Below are 15,043 nucleotides of genomic sequence, written 5' to 3'. Positions count from 1 at the left end.
TGCATGAGATTATTTACATGGAATTTTCTTTGAAGTTGCTCATATCCAGTGAACTGCTGTCTGACAATTCTTGTCACTTTCAAACTATGGTATAATTCATGCACTGCCTTTGATTTTGAAATTCTCTTGACACATGACAACCACAAATTGGCCTTTGTTTCAACAATTACAAGTTTTCAATAGACTTTTTCTACTTATTGTCAAGAGGTAAATTAGAACGAGGGAAAGTCTGACAATTCCATACACTTTGTTTGACATTAAACATGTAGTCAATAAATCAAAAAATTTACTTAAGTATTAAATATCTTTCTCTTAATTCCCAAACTTACAACTTGAACTTTATGTTAACAATCATATCTTAAATATCACATAGGGAAAATGAAAATATGAGGGCAAAAGAAATTAGAAGACACGACTAGCCTTGGTGATGATAAGAGGGATACAGCCCAGGCCTTCGAATTTGTATGCAGATGTTCCTTATACAGCAGCCACTTTTGCCAGGAGTTTACAATAACTAAGAAAGACACAGAGTGCCTTATCAATTCAAACTAATACTCTGATCACTATGTTTCCCCCAAAAATATGTGTGTATACATGTATATGTGAGTGTGCACATATGGACATGTAATTTAGAGTTTGATGTTTAGTTTGCCCAATCTCTCTGTAACTTACTTTTTGAAATAGGGTATCTTCCTGTTCCTCAATGTCACCAATTATGTTAAGTTTATTGGTCAGCAAGATCCAGGTACCCTACTATACCCTACCTTTCCTACTTTGGTGTCATATATTATATGGCTACATGTCTAAATGTTTATATAGGCTCTGAATTCTGGTCTCTGCTTGTATGAAGAACATAATACCAAAAAAAATATCTCCAACTTACTCCCCACAAAAACTAACGTCATCTACTGATATCCTATAATATATCAAAAGAATGTGGTTGCTTATAATAACAATTTTTTAATTTTAATGTAATTCATGCTTTAATTTATTTGAAGATGTATCTTCACAGTACTAAATTGCTGGTGCAGCAACCATAAATTTAATGAAAAGAAATAAAACTGAATGTCACCAATGTCACTGCTTCATTTCATTTAACGTAGACAAACATAACAGTCCAAACATCAAGGAAATAGTCGTCATTTCATCTTGGAAAAAACTACCTCTTACATTTGAGCCCTATGTTTGACACTTAAGTTACCAAAAGTTGCTCTCAATCAACAAAATCAAAATATGAGAACAAAGCAATTTTTAGATTTAGACATCAAGGATACCATTCTCAAATGTCACATGGCAAGAGTTCACTTAAAGAACAACAAATGGAATTATGTATTGAAGGAACATATTTTTCTTTTCATTGTTGTTTGCCTTTATTCTGAAGGATGTGTCAGACCCAAATACCTAAAAGCAAATATAAAGCAGAAAGGGAAAACTAGAAGCTTATAGGAGATATAAAGAAATTTTATACCATTGAAATTTTACTATTTTTTTATTTATTGCCTTTTACAATAGCATTACTACAAATATAAGTTCAAAAGGTAATTTTAGTTAGACGCCAACAAAAAGCATGTCTAAATGATTTAGATTATGTATTACTCCCTTTGTTTACCAAAGCCTTAATTGAAATATAGCCTATATTTGAAACATTTAATATATAGCATAAGTCACACAAATTATATATATATATATATATATATATTATAAAATATATTTATAAAGCTAGTATATTTGCATTGTATTTGATCATTATTATCCTTATAAAATATACACAACATTTTATATTGTATGCATAATTTTATACATACAATAATGTTGGACATATATATATAATGTCCATGGTTATTGAACATTACTCATATATACATACTGTTCAACAAATATAATACATATACATTAGCTTTATAAAATGTGTTAAAAATCAATATGACAAAAGAGTGCATTCTGTTTTCAGTTAACTAGCCTTGAGAACTGAATACCCTTGAGCTAAATAGAATTGTTACCCAAACTGATACTGATGATGGTGTTGAAAGCATTGTTGAAGTTATATGCATACAAATTTTCGGGAGACAGTTGTGAATCACATAGCCTTTGGGACTGGGTGGTAAGTTGATAATAATATCTCCTGAGATTTACTAAGTACAAGAGTAACAATAAAACTGTCCTTAATGTGAATAATATATTAACAAAATGAGATCTGTAGATTTGGGCTGAAGGCATGGCTCTGTTTGATTATCCAGAGGACCCATGTTTTAATTCTAGTACTCACATAGTATCTCACAACCATCTGTAAATATAGTCCCAGTGAATCAAAACCCTATCCTAAACCTTTTGGGCACTAGGCATACATGAGATATATAGACACACCTATAATATGTCAAAAGGGTTTCTGCACACTTTTTTTCAGTAATAGTCATAGTAGGCAAGATATGGAATTAGCCTAGGTAAGTTGAAGAAATTGAGCAGTATAAAAGCCAAACTTAAATGGTGAAAGTGAAACACATTTTAATACTACTTTGCTTAAAATCGATGGTCATTCTGTAACAGTATCTGTGTCATTTATTTGTTCCTCTTCTTTCCTAGAAGCCATTTCCTTCACAACTGAGGGATACATAAGCACTCATATTTTACACCCTGTCTTCATCAGGGATAAAGCCATCCTACATTCTTTTTCATAGTTCTGTGATTAATCATTAGAACTTTTGCTGACTCTCAAATGTCAAATATTCTCTTGTGTCATAAGGAATTCATTAAATGGCATTAGGGAAAAGTACAGAGTGATTTTGAGCTAATTTTTCCTCTCTATCATGAGCTTTATTTTTTGTCTACTAGTTCATGTTGTTCATGGAGCAATGAACGATATCAGGTGATAGACTTAAGCAAAATTTACATAATATGAAAAGCAGTCTTTTTTTCAACAGTGATTCAGACACCCATCTGCTTCAATGAAAATTAAGATAAATGAAAATAACAAGCGGACCGAAAAGGAATATTATGTGTCCAAAAGAACTGAAAGAATACTGGTCAAACAATAAATGCACTGAATCTCTCTTCTGTGGGCACATTCACTTCTGAATAACTGTTTAATCAGGATGTTTCCTTTATTTATAGTGGTTCATCAAGTCACCTGGCAAGTGTGGCTATCTGAAAAAGCAGTGATACCACTTCTGACAAAACAGAGTAATCTGACAGTAAAATAGCATAGATTGTCAAAACTTTAAAAAGAATTATTGACACTTCTATTGTTCTTCCTTCCTTGGATTGCTGTCCTGGGCACCACAGTCATATGGTTGTAAACCTGTGATTTCATGCAATATTACCTCTTTTCTTTTCTGTTACTCATTATAGTGACTGCTACACACAAGTGACGCTGGGAGCATTGCAATTGTTCAATGTGACTAAATTTCTTTAAACAAAAATCTAAAACATTGTAACATTGTAAGGTATTAGTTATATACAGTCTTTATTATTTTAATACAACTTCATTTTACATCAATTTTCACTTTGAATTTGGCATTATCCTGGCAGAGGTTTTCAGTTTTTATAACAGTTAAAAGAAAATTTTACATTATTAACTTGGTTCACACGCTTTTATTTTGTGGGGCTGGTCTAGAAAATCATATGCTTATACAAATTAAGACCTGTCTTCTATGGTCAAAATATTTATTAGGTTGTGTTAACTATGACTTGTGTATAGCTTATTTTTCTTAAACCAATAAACTATATAAATACACACTAAGAAATTAATGTCTTGAGATAAATGTTCATACTTAACATATCAGTGAGATCATTTCCTCCAGCATTGTAAAGACAGGTGAGTAATGTAAAATCACATGCATATTTACAAAATCTGGAGGGTTAAATGAGGGTCCATGGACAATTTCAAAATAGTGTTCAAAATTTATTGAAATATTGTAAGGTGAAAATTCTTTCACAATGTAATTTTTAATTAGCATCCATTTTCATAAATATGCAAATTACCTATATAAGAAATTACATTGAATCTACTAATTAATCATCACATACATGTGATTATTATGTTATATTTCAAATTAAAATGTGATATAACATTCACTAAGTTTTAAGGATGTATTTCCTCACGTGAACAAGGACTATTTTGACAGTGTTAACTTGTACTTTTTAAGTCTGAAATCAATCTTAGAATGGGAAGAGTCACTTGGGACAAGTTTCTAGCTGTCTCGAAGGACTATTTGATTTAGCGTGTCTTTATTTTGTACTATAGTCTGCGTTTTACAAAATATATAAATTTCTAGAAGGTATTACTGAATGATAGTATGCATGTTTAAATGTATTGTCATGTTATTTTTATGCTTTTAAGGCATATTATCTCTTTTGCAATTTTATGAAAAAAATGGGGAAGGATAGATTGCAATTTTTAAAAACATAATATTGCTAATTATTGTTGGAAATTTTCAAGCACATGAAAATGTATTGACCATATTCACATCCCATGTTAAATGTGTGTGTGTGTGTGTGTGTGTGTGTGTGTGTGTGTTATAATATATCTTGCAGAATTTCAGCAATTCGATGCAAATTTTAGCAATTTTCCTTAAGCTTTCCTTGACTCACTTTGGGAAGGGAAGGATGATGTTGCATATGTTGCCTTATTATAGCACCCAAGGAAAATAAAATATGTGATTTTTATCTATCACTGTTCAGATCTCAAAATTTTCAATGCTTTGTTAGTGCTATCTTTTAGTCAAATTGAAAATATCTATTCAATACCCAAGATGCAATTGATGCCATAACCTTCTTTTAAATGGGTACATCATAGAAATCTGTTAATTGGGGTAGGAAGTTTGGATCAGTGATAGATCACCTCTCCAACATCCCAGGCTCTAAGCATAATCTTCAAAACTGTATACAACAACAGAACAAACAAGCAAGCCAAATAAAATAGCACTTCCAAAGTCAACTGAAGAAACAGAAAGTAAGTGCTCTGAAAATAGAAGTTTAAATTTTTAACTTCTTATCAAAGATAACTATGAGCTTTATCATAATTACGCATCCATACCCATTTCACACCAACTAGCTCTCAGATTACTATCCCTCAGGTTTCTAGGGCACTATTGTAGCTGTAGAAAAGTACACTATTTTTTCAGCCTATTGAACTGGAACAGTATACTAAATATTTAATTTAATTAAATATTAGAAAAATATAAATATCCCCTTCTCAAAAGTAGTTTTCTTTCTTCCCAGTAACTTTTGATATGTTCCACAATCTTATTTGGTTATATTCATGATATAACACATTAAAGTTTTTATCTTCTCCCTTCAAAGAATGAAATGTATCTCCTTGATTCTTGAGTTTGGTTTGCTTATTTACAGGAAGTCATGGTAATCAACAAGCCTAGGCAAATGCTGTGAATAAATTTGAGAGATGCTTTAGTCTGTCCAGAGAAAACTGAAGAATAAAATTGCTGTGGATCAAGCTTTCTGAACACTGTGGATATGTATTACACTCATTGGTTAATATAGATCTGAACATTCAATTTCCAGGTAGGAAAAGGTTAGGCAGGACTTCCAGACAAAAAGAGAGCATGGAAAAAAGAAGGACAAGTCACAGGGTCACAAGCCATAGACAGAGAAGAAAGGTAAGCAAGCCATGCTGAGAAAGGTTACCGCAACATGGTATAACATAGATAAGAAATATGGGTTAATTTAAATTATAAGAGCTAATTAGTAACAAGCCTAAGCTTTCATCTGAGCATTAATAATTAAAATAAGTATTTGTGTGGTTATTTGGAAGAGGACCAGTATGACAGCATTGGCCAGTGGTTCTTAAAATAAACAAACAAACAAACAAATCTGGCTACAGAAAATTGCTGTGGTCTTGAATCTATAAGGTTCCAATTGGTTTATTCTGTTCATACACAGAAGACTTTTGAGCAGAGAATGTCATTTGCCACTTCACATGCACTGTGATGAACTATCACATAGTATATTCAACAAAAGTGCTGAAAGGATATAACTGGAAAAATAGAGGGCAAAAATTATATTCTAAAATTATGTCAAATGATATTAACACAGCTTCTAAGTCAGGAGATATCTGACTTAAACGATTTCATGAGTATCTATACACTTTATATACTCTCAAATAGTTTTCTTTCCTATGATGTCTTTCAATAGCCACCTGAATGGAAATACCTTATTAGAAGAAACATGAGACCTTAAAGCTCTCTTCTGGGATATTATCTGAATTATAAGCCCTGCAAGTTCAAATTTTTTTATGTATAATTTATATATATTCTCTGTTTGAAATAGACACACTGTGGCTAACACTGTCCTAACTCTGTAGTGCACTACTTTTACCCTTCTGAGCCTAAGAAATATTCTACTCACATTTCAAACCCTATATCTGTTCTTCTCTCTCATGGCAGACATCCCCCAAAGCAGCAAAATAGTCTGTAATTTCATGTAGCCCTTGGACATATGTAGAGTCTCTTGCTTTGCAGTGATCTTATAGTAAGCTTTTGTAACTTTTTACTATTCTCTTTCTACATTATGTATTCCTTGAGGGTACGCACCATGCTTCATTGCGTTTCCTATCCTTATCAAGTAGATATCCATGGTAAACCTTTGCAAAGTGAACAAATAATGGCTAGAGGTTATTTGCAAGAGGATGGGGAATCCAATTTTCCCATTGTTTTTGGAAAGTCTGTAAGTGTGTTTGTATTGAACATTATATTATGATAAAAAACAATGCTAGAAAATCTTTAATGACCAAACCCCCTAACTCTGGAAAGCTACAGATCACTGCTATTTCTTAGTCTTTCCTCCCTCCCTGTAAGTTATATACAACAACAGCTCACTTTCAGATTCCCTGCAAACAGCAAAGCCTGCTAGAGATGAGATACTGCTTATAGCTCATAAAGATGATCAATTCATAAACATCATTAACAGCAAAGATCAGACCTTTATAGTCATTATACTGTAACTCAGTAAGTAAAGACAGTGTACAAGCCAGGGTCCAAATTGTGGTCACTGATCAGGTTATAGGCCAAGCTGCTTTAATGGACAGAGACCATGTCTGCTTAAATTCTGACTCTAACATGATGGCACCACACAATGAAAAGACTTAATAAATGCTTAATGATGATAAGATACCCTCTGTGGCATTTGAAGCTACTTGACTTTAAAATAAAAATGAAAATAGCTCTAGAATCTAACATTAAAACATGTTAAGTAAAAACATGTTTACTTTAATAAATAAGAGCCGAGAGGAAGAAATCATTTTTCAATATCTTTAAATGTCTGTGCCTTGCTTTCTAATGCCACATTAAATGCACTGAAAACACTTTGTTGTGTAGGAAAACCTGGAAGGCGGTAACAAATGATGGACATGTCCTTATTCTTAGGCATTGCCTATAGCTAGAGACTTGCATAGTTTTATTGTTATGATGGTATTGATTGTTAAGTCAACAGAGAGCTATCACAAGGGATTGAAAATCTCTATACCAATACTATGTTCTGTAACATTAAAATGTCATTACTGAATCACCAACTTTTTCCCCTGCTGTAATATTATTCTCTGTTGATTGCCTGCCTGAGCTGAAATTTGAAACTGTCACCCTCAGACTTGCAAAAGTGATTCAACTTCACTTATAAGGAAAGTAAAATTAAATATTCATTCACGGGCTGCATTTCAAGTTCAAACTGTCTGAAACTCCTTAAGGCAAAATGTATTTAAGTTGAAACACATTTTTTTCTTCATTTTTATGCAGCAAAAATCCAGAATGAGTATCTTGGGTTGAAAAAATATCACAAAATAATTTTATTTTGAGCTTTACATTGGGTGGGGTATTGACTTTCTTAAATTCTGTGCCTCTTTAACCATTCCTAGCTGACTCCATTTCTCTCTAATGTCAAGAAACAGGTTTGCATACGTTTGTAATTGGTATTTATTGTCTCATTGTTCTGAGTATATGTCATGTTCTTGCATTAATCAACTTGCAAAAGCATACTATTTTTCAATAACATTATGGTTGTGCTTATGTCTGTTAGGGTTGTGGAAGATTCCCTACTGAATATGTGATAGACTAAGTGAGATAAATCTTTCCCTGTAATGTGCTTGTATACATGTTATTGAATATCTCTGCTTCTGCCCTTTCCTAAGATTATTCCTAGAATGAAAGGAAGAGTTCTATTTAAGATTTTACCGGGAACAGTGTTGTTTCAAGTTGGTGCTTTGTAGTATTTGCATGTAATAAAAATAACTTGGCTTAAAGAATCTTATAGGCTAGAAATTGGAATCTGGCTGGTAATTCCAAAGGCTATGGTAAGGACAAATGGGGAAATGTGTGTGTGTGTGTATGTGTGTGTGTGTGTGTGTGTGTGTGTTTAATTATATTAATTTAACACTTTTTTACATATTTTACATAGTGACCACAATTTCCCTTCCCTCCTATTCTCTTCTTCCCTCCCCTGCCTTCCATCTACCTCCTCCCCTGTCCACTCCCCCTCTTTCTCCAATATTCAGAAAGGGCAGGCCTCCCATGGCATGGACAAAGTGAGGCACATCAAGTTCAAGTAGGACTGAGCTTCTCCCCCTGCATCCAGGTTGAGCTTCTTAATGAATATGAAATTCTTGTTTCAAATGTCAAGATTTAGGAGTTAGAATAACAATATTGGCTGCACAACATTCCCAAAGCACTATATGTCACACTAAATTCTTAATTTCCAAACTATTCATTTTATATTATATAAGGATCACTTCAAAACATGTGAATTTAAACCTGGGAAATGACTCCATGGCTGCCAAGTCTGTTGAGTAGCGTTCAATTGCAAGGACCCACGGGATCGAAAGAGAGCACTAACTCATACAAGTTGTCATCTTACTTAGATACACACACACACACACACACACACACACACACACACACACACACACACCTTGTGTGTATATCCTTAATTATGAAATACAAATTATAATGTGTGATAGTCAGGTAACAGGTATCAATCTCTTCCTTCTGTTCTGTTGAACCCCATGCATGGGATTAAACAAATGGACCAGTGCTTGGAAATAGCAGAAGAAAAAAACAGACAGAGTCTTACAGCCAGTTAATCAGCTTTTCTCAGCTACTGTGGCTGTCTTTAGTTGGGGATTTTCATAACCCAGGGAGCCTCACAAAAATACCCCAAACAAATAAATTGAGTCAGGAGCATCCATCATGTTAGGCTAATGGGTGTCATTGTATTCATTACTGCTCTCTTAAACTGTGTGGTAAGACAGTAACGGATGTATCAACACTCAATTTACTTCGTAAAAATACATTTTTCTTTGCAACAGAGAATCTGGAAACAACTTATCCCCCTGAGAAACTGGTGAGGGAGTTAATAGAGTACAACTGCTCTCAAGAATGAGACAGTGTCTTCTCTCCTTAATTGGGAGCCTTAGAACTTTCTCATCTTTCTGTGCAAACTCATGAACATGAGAAAAACCTGTTGGAATGTTTTCTCGATCGAATAGGACAGAGACTATAATGTATTTTAAATTATGTTTATTGTATAATAAATACTTATAAATGGCCCAAGCAAATGTTATTTATAGCATATTGCATACAAAATATGTTGTACATTGCAACAAACAATGCTGTAATTGTTAAATATCTACCAGCCAGCTGCAGAGTGACTAAACCTTATGACATTTTCTTACCTCTCTTTACTTAGAAGATTTATTTTGGAAAAAATTGAAATTATGTATTAGTTCTCTGCCTTTTGCAAATGTGCACACATGTTTTCACCTCTAAAATAACCTGCAAACAATCTCTGTAATATAAACTTTAAAGTAGACAGCATCCCTACCTACCATCAGCGCTCTTAGAGGAATGCCAGTTAGCAAAAATAGATGACCTAATTAAAAAAAATACTTGCAAATATTGGAATAACTAAATAGCAGTGATTTACAGTCATACAATTGGTCCAGCTTTTGAAATCTACATCCTGGCATCTTCACATTGCCTTTACAGTATTCTCCCAAACCCCCTCATATTTTGTTTCTTCATTATGTCCTCAAAACTATTCAACCATCATCTTTGCCTGTTTTAGTTTTCCCAGGACAATCTTCTTTACCTATTCACATAGAGTACTTTGAAATCATCTCTAAGATTTGATTTCACATGAAGACTTAGATGTAATGTGCAATATCTTTGACTTGGGAACCATTTTTATAAATACAGGACATGATTATATTGTGGATTTAAACTGAATTTTATAATTGTTCATTTAAGCTAGCAAGAAACACATAAACACATTTGGTCTGAATGTAAGCTTCAAAATCTTTAGGTTTCCCTTCTATTCTTCCTGAGAGTTCCCTTCTATTCTTTCCAGTTACTAAAAAGTGCTATCAAGGATTCTATGGAGCACATAATGTTTGTAGCCAGAACTCAGTGCTAAATCTTGAGCTGCAAAGAAGTTGTATTATTATTGTACTGGCAAAAGTTTGTTCAATTGTGCTTAATTTGTTGATAGGTATTTTAGAGCATCTTACTTTTTAATAACATCAGCCTCCTATTACTAAAAGAAGTGGTAATTTTTAATTTGTCACCTGAATTGTCATAAATTGTATATTTTGACTTGATATATATATATATATTTGTATACACACACATACACATACACACTCACACACACATATATATATATTATACATATATATGTATATAATCTACATAAAAATTTGCTATATTTGATCCTTTTTCAGTGATGTAACAGGCAAGGCTGGACTGTTTGGGTACCCTAACTTTGATTTACATTCTCCTAAAGTTGAATCATTGTTAATAGCTGGGTAAAATTTAAAATCATGACATTTGTTGTGACAATTCTCCTATGATCATTATTGAAAATTGCCCACTCCATATACACCCAGGATGAATAGTGTTATGACACTTGAAAGTATAGTGAAGTCTCATTTTCTCAAGCACTTCAGCATTATACTAGAAACAATCTAGTATTTAATATGTCATGTAAAAATTTTAAGTAACTGTGAAATACAAAATAATAATATATTCCTTTGTACAAGTATGGAAATTTTGCATCCAACATTCATTGTAGTATTGTTGCTCTCTTTTCTCCATTTTTGTATAGCATCACATTAATTTCATTAATATTAAATTCTTCACTGAAGTTAAATTTTCACTCCTGCACTTACCAGCCTGCCTGCCATAAGGCATGTTAATTACCCGTCCTGAGTATTAATTGCTTCAATTCTGTAATGTTGAAAAGATCGCACATGTTCTCTAAGGTTTATGTGAGAATTCAATTGTGAGATAATTAACATGAAGAATTTAGAGTGCCTATCATGTCGTAAGTGCTCAGATTATGGTGGCGATGAAGATGATTGTGATGATGTGGTACCGTTGCTAGTAAGTCAGGTCATTATTACTAGCAGCTTTTCTGAAAGCAAATGCATTGGTGTGCTATTTTGTGACGACAATAGACTATAACTTGGAATAATCTTCAGTTGTGTAAGCCTTATCTTAACATATGCTTCCATACATAATGTGTGTGTTGTTAATTTTATGTTCTTCTGTGGGTGAAGGTCTTAGAACATATATAATATTTAGATATTGACTCCCTCCTGCCTTCTTTCATAATGAGCCCTACAGAAACATGCAATGCACATAATTAATCCAGACATACATATAAATATATGGCTATGTTAATATAGCATATGTACAGTAAGAATTCACAATTACATAGAGATATTAATTAAGGATGCATATGTGTTATCAATTATAAAGGTATAATTAGTTATATGAATTTTAGTAAACTTTATATGAATTTTCTCTTAGTTGAGGGAATGATATAATAAAAATAAATGAGGTCACATTCTTATAGTCATAAGGAAGTATTTCAAAGCAAGACAGTGAAGAATTCATGATGAGGAGCTTATTATAAAAGGTTTCCTTACCAATGTTGTAAGCTGTTTTAATTGATTTTTAAGACTTTTAAGTCATTAGACATCAGAACAAAAGAAAAAATTTGGATACTTTCACAGTGATAGAAAATTCCCTAGTAGTTAATATACATAGCTATTGACACTATAAAGAGATATATTATTGTGTATATTATAAAAGCAAGACAGACTATTTTCTTGTATAAATAAGAGACAGATATTCTTATCTGAAACATGGGGTCTTAATTACTGTTCTACTGTTATAAGTAGACACTATGACCAGAACATTTCTCACAAAAGAATATATTTAATTTTTGCTTTGTTTACAGTTTCAGAATTTTAATGTATTCTCATCTTGGTGGGAACCATAATATCAGGGAGGCATTGTATTGGGAAGAAGCTGAAATCTTCTTGATCCACAGGCAGAGGGAGAAAGTGGGAACTTGAGACAGTGTAGCCTTTAGAAACTTCATAGCCTGACCTCTCCCCTGTGATATATACTTCCTCCAACAAGGCCACACCTACTCCAACAATGGTTTACCCCATAATCCTTCTAATCCATTTCAAATAGTGCCCTCCCTGGTGACTAAGGAGTCAAATAATATGAACTTGTGGGTACATTCTATTAAAACCACCAAATGCAGACTGTATCGCTTTCTTTAATCTCGCAATTATATACTTCAGTAGCAAATGAAAACCCTTCCAGGAAGTATGTCATATGACATATAATCTTTTCTAAACTTGAAAATATAATTTAAAGCATGTAAACAGCCTTGTAGTGTATGGTGTCAAGGATATTTTCATTTTTTTTAAAAATTTTTCATTCAAGTAATCTGCTACTAACTATTGTCAGGTTTTACATAATTTTCTGTGCCAGCAGTGTTTTATGCCCTTGTCTCCCTGGAAGACAAAAGTAGACAAAAACTACAGGCCCATCAATCAAAAACAACACAGTCAGCACCGAGTCCAATAATGAAAAGCATGATTTCATAAATCATCTTCTACAGGTTAGGGTCATCTTTACAGGAAAAAATCTTATCAGGTGCAGCTGCATATTCTCATGGTCTTTCATTCCTCAGTCTTAATGAAAACAATATAACAGCTGTCAGAATATAAATGTGTAACCTTTCTTAGCTCAAAAATATGCCCAGACTGTGCCCTGAATTTGCCCTTGAAATACAATGAAGTCAGGATATTTCTTCCCAAAAAGGTTCACCCATGCCTCTCTCTTTTAACATTTGGGCAAAGAAATAACTGTTTTTCTGTTTTACTCTCTTTGAGATATGTGTGTTTAATTCAATCTAGTGGAGATTCAATTTAAAACTCAGATTCAGAAAGCTATTCCCTGGCAGTAACTAGCACTAAATGAAAACAGAGTTTTGACGTGGCATTTTTGTTTTAGCTGAATCAACAGCTCTTCTGCTCTGTGACCCTGAGTGGCTCTCCACATATTAGGTAGTAAAATAAGTGTCTTGGAATCACTGGCTGGACTCAGAACAAAAGGAGATTTCTTTTTTAAGAAATATGGGCTTCATGTTTGCAAAGATGATGAAATTAATCTGACTAGTTGATTAAAGTGTGTAGAGTAGTATATACTCAACATTGCCAAACTTAGTTTGCTAAGACTTTGCTCTTGGGCATGTCTAAGATCCTGATGTAATCCAATAAAATCCATTATTTCTTAATTTGAATTAGATATACATTTTAGAACAGTGTCCTTTTCCAAAATACCAAGACTTACAACACACTGATGTAGGTATGGGAATGAGATGTTGTGTAAGCTCGGGATTAAGTGGTATTGCTCTTGAAAAATGAGTCAAGTGACCTGAACGCCTGATGAATAGAGAAATGGAGTGGATCAAGAAAGAAAGAGGACATGAAAATGGGTTTCTGATTGTACATTGCAGGAAACTGAGGCAATACTTCATTTGTGAAAATGATTAAATTATTACATAGTACCTTAAAATCCAATTTCAAAGGGGCCTCTCCATTGGTTTTGCATCTGTGCCAGACTTTGGGATGTCTTTGGCTTAGTGAAATTTCCATTATCTTGCTTAAAATCATTCTAGATACGTGTATTCAGAAGAGGTTTCTGTTTACACGCATTTTGAATTCTTAACAATTTTCTGCCAGCTACATAATGTAAAAGCAATGAATGGCTACACAACATCGTTCACACATTCAGCTATATGTGATTATCTGGTCCACTGGTCTACTGTAGTGTATTTCTGAAATGACTTGAAGATAAACCCATAATAGTCTATTTCATACAGGCACATTTGTCTCAGTTTAAATTCGGGGTCCAAATATCTATTTATTTCCATCCTCCTTTATGCATGTTTTCATCATCATAAAGCCATATTAGTTCCTTGATTACACCTGGAATTCTGCAAATGCCGTGAGAGCAATACCAATCTCATGCCTGGGTCTTCATTTTGAAAATAATAGCAGAGTTGCTGAATTCCAAAAGGAACTGTTGAGAGTTCTCTCTATGGCCTAGGTTCTGTCCTGTTTGGATGAATAAAGTCATATCTATTTGTTACTTAGCAACTCATATAAATTTCCCTTTGTATACACAGATGCAAATATGATATTTGAATAATATGTCAAATTTTATTTGACATTTGAGCATATTCCATTTATTTTTGACAGTACTTCAATAAATATACCTAATAAAATCCTTGTCAATTAAGGTAATTTTAAGATAATCTAATTTTAAAAGAAATTTTGTAAATTGATATATAAATATACACACACATATACTATACATGTATATATGTTATATAAGTAAATTTAAAAATGAAAACAGTATTATATTGTTTTTGGATGTGTATGTATATGAAATATAATAAAACTATATATATTTGGAATTCCTCTCTGAGACAAGTAGAAGGGGAGAAAATACTCCCTTTGTAATGACATTTTTTTACACATAAACTAAGAAACCAGAAGCAAATAGTGTAAATGTGAAGATATGCTGAGTCCAGATAAGTAATGCATAGACACTGTATTTTTTGACAAAACCACAGACTCATACTTAAACCAGAAATGAGAATTATAATCCAGTAAAATATAAAGATGTAAATGTTTCAGAATAATATATATATATATATATATTATATGTATATT

At 32.8% G+C, this 15,043-nt stretch overlaps 1 protein-coding gene across 5 annotated transcripts in view; it reads right to left on the bottom strand.

The window, feature by feature from the left end:
• The window catches only part of Pcdh9 (protocadherin 9), an 845,706-nt gene that overhangs the window by 194,448 nt on the left and 636,215 nt on the right, over positions 1 to 15,043 (bottom strand). The window lies entirely within an intron of this gene.

This window comes from Phodopus roborovskii, unplaced genomic scaffold (genome assembly GCF_943737965.1).
Source record: "Phodopus roborovskii unplaced genomic scaffold, PHOROB, whole genome shotgun sequence".
Classification (NCBI taxonomy): domain Eukaryota; kingdom Metazoa; phylum Chordata; class Mammalia; order Rodentia; family Cricetidae; genus Phodopus; species Phodopus roborovskii.
The sequence above is the reverse complement of the archived record's forward strand: the minus strand, read 5'-3'. Positions and strand labels throughout refer to the sequence as shown.